The following is a 3,127-nucleotide window of genomic DNA, read 5'->3' as shown; positions in this document are numbered from 1 at the left end:
CCGCAGCCCGCTCGGCCGCGACGGGGCGACCCGGGCCGCCGCCACGAGGGGCCTCTTTTGTCCCTCGTGCGCACCTACTCTCCGGCGGACGTCGTGGTTTTCCCGAGGCTGCACTGAGAGCGGCGGGTGCTGCGCGCGTCTCGCCCTGGCGGCCGCGGGTGGGATTACAACGGATGGCGCCGCCGCCTCCCCACCCGGACGGAGGGCGCGCGAGGCCGCCGGAGCCCGCCGGGCTGCGTGGGCTGCGGTGTCGCAGTCTGCAGGCCGGTGCTGAACGTGAAGCTTCCCAAGCAGTTACCCGCGAAGGACTCGAAAGATAGTGTGTAAACTCACACACCGTTGAAGGAGGGTAACCTAGCAGAACTTGAGTATAATCTAGTAGAATCACTTATCAAAGTTTAGTCGTTCCCCCTGAAGCTAAAGGCCATAAGTTCATTGCTCTTTTATTTTAGCTGTATCTACGGCGTGTATTTGAACCAGCTTTTCAAAAAATATTACTTATTTTTCAGGGAACTAGTCTAATAATTTGAAAATTTTTCAGGTTTCCAAACTAAAATAACCTAATATTTTGTATTTCACAGTGCCATTTTACATTGACGTTTGACGTCATTATCACAACAGAAATGTCTTGTCTTGCTAAATGTGGGCCGCCTAATATTTCAATGAAAGCATGCCTTCCATCCTCTACTACCATGCCTTACTGCGATGTTCTTACTTGGCTCGTTTAGTTCATAGTTAGAACAGCTAGCCTGCTCCCACATAAGCTATGAAATATACCTGAAAGGCATTGGTTGACACAAACTCAGTCATCTTCAATTGGAGGATGCCTTAAGCTGCTACCGATTCCGTGGCATTATTGCTGTTTTATAATTAATGCAATTGTACTAATTTTTTTAATTTTTTAAAATTTATCCACATCCTTTTGTCAAAACTTTACCAGTTTGCAGGCATGTTAAGGAGAATTTTAGAACTGGAGGGGAAAGCTTATATCATAATTTAAGTAAAAATTATACTCTACAGAAAAGTAATTTTAAAATAAACATCTGAATGTCCTAACAGCATGATTCATGCTTTTCAAACTACAGAAACAACCCAAACATCCATTAACTAATGGATGAAGTGGTATATTGGTGCAGTGGAATATTATTCAGCCTTGAAAAGGAATTACATTCTGATAAATGCTATGATAGGGGCAAATCTTGAAGATGCTCTGCTAAATGAAATAAACTAGATTTTAAAAATGCATGCTTCTATTGATGTAAAACTTCACTTTAAAAGTGGGTGAATTGTGTGTTCCGTGAGTTATATTTCAATAAAACTATATTCTCTACCAATCAGGAAGGCATACTGAGCATTATACATAGAAGACATTAAGACTGGAGCAGAAGACACATATTTAAAATATATTTTGGCTACTCCTAATCTCAAAAATTCCTTTGTCTCTAAGCATCTTTCCCCATTTGTTTAAAAAAAAAGAATACAGAGTTTTAAGAACAAAACAACTTCTATGGATATGACATAAAAATGTAAATTGCATTTTTGAAAGCTAGGAACTCACCATTGAGAGGTGATACAGATTTTGAATTCATGACTGAATTCTAGCATTATTCACAACTAGCAGGGGCTGGGGATTTAGCTCAGCGGCAAAGCACCTGCCTGGCAAGTGCAAGGTCATGAGTTCGGTTCCTGGTACCGGAGAAAAACCAAAAAAAAGACCAAAAAAAAAAAAAAAAAAACCACAACTAGCAAAGTGGTGTTAGTCCTGTGTTACTCGCTAGAACTCTATTCATCCTGCGCAAAATGTAGATAATCATCTCAGAGTTCTAAGGGAAATTAAATGAGAATATACATAAAAGACATGGACTTCACACTTAGTTGAACTCAATGTTAGGTTTTATTATTTGTAATTGATTCAATGAAACATTAGAAAAATTTCTTGTAGTTTGTGAAGACCGCATTAATCATCTACTACTAGTACAGTACTGTGGTAGTGCATAATCCAAATAATTGAATCCACATCAAGTCTACCTGGAAGAAATGTCTTTCAAATTGAAATCATTTTTCTTTCCTTTTTTAGAAGTAGCTTGGTGTAATCTCACAATGGATACTAAGAGACTAGACGTTCAGGGCAAAGAATTGTTTTGGGCTGACAACTGGAGAGCTAACGTAGACTAGCATTAAAATTTTACCATTGAAAACAAAGAAAGCAATACTTTAATACATGGTGTACTGTGAAAAAAATTTCTAGGAGAGAAGAGAGACTGAAAAAAGCTTAATTATTACATGAAAATGGTACTCCTGAGTAGATACTTCTCAAATGATTATAATAATTTTAAATAATTGCCAGTTTTGGCATGTTTGACATTTATTGATTTGTTTACATTGAATGATGTTTGGTGTTAAAATCATCAAAAATCATACTAATTTTATTTGACCACTGCAGAGAAAGGCTGGAATAAATGAAATGCGTCAGTTGTGCAATTTTGTGTAACAGATTGTATGTACAATGCTTACCATGTGCCAGGTATTACTCTGTTTTCTTTGTTACTAATAAGTCATTATTCTCTTACCTCTATAAAATAGTCCATATTATTGGTCTCATTTTTACAACTGAAGAAACAAGCAAAGAAAGGTCAGGGAACTAGCCCAGCATCACGTAGCAAGTAAGCAGTTGATGGGACACTGGTTTTGTGTGATTTGTCCCCAAAGTTCCCTGTGCTGGAAGATTGGTCTGCGGTAGAGTGGTGTTGAGGTGGTGGAACCTTTCAGACATGCAGCCTAGTGGAAGGTAATTAGGTCACCTTAGGAAATAGATTATTGCTAGTCTCCAGGGGTAGACTAGCTCTCTCAATAGGAGGTTACAAAGGAAGGCCACCCGGTGGACGGGGTGGCTCCCCGCTGCAACCTCAAGAACCATCAGCCAAGTAAACTTTTTTTGTTTTACCTTCTCCCCAGTCTCAGATATGTTGTTATAGCAAAACAAAATATACTAAGACTAGGGAATTATGGCCCTGGTGGGCTTGGCTCTAGAGTTCACACACTTACAACACCTCACTCCATTACCTCTCTGGGATAGTTTATTCCTCATTCGTAACATTAAACTCAAATATATCATCTAGATGACTTA

The sequence above is a fragment of the Chinchilla lanigera genome, unplaced genomic scaffold, assembly GCF_000276665.1.
Source record: "Chinchilla lanigera isolate Chin_1 unplaced genomic scaffold, ChiLan1.0 scaffold00096, whole genome shotgun sequence".
NCBI classification, from domain to species: Eukaryota; Metazoa; Chordata; class Mammalia; order Rodentia; family Chinchillidae; genus Chinchilla; species Chinchilla lanigera.
The sequence above is the reverse complement of the archived record's forward strand: the minus strand, read 5'-3'. Positions refer to the sequence as shown.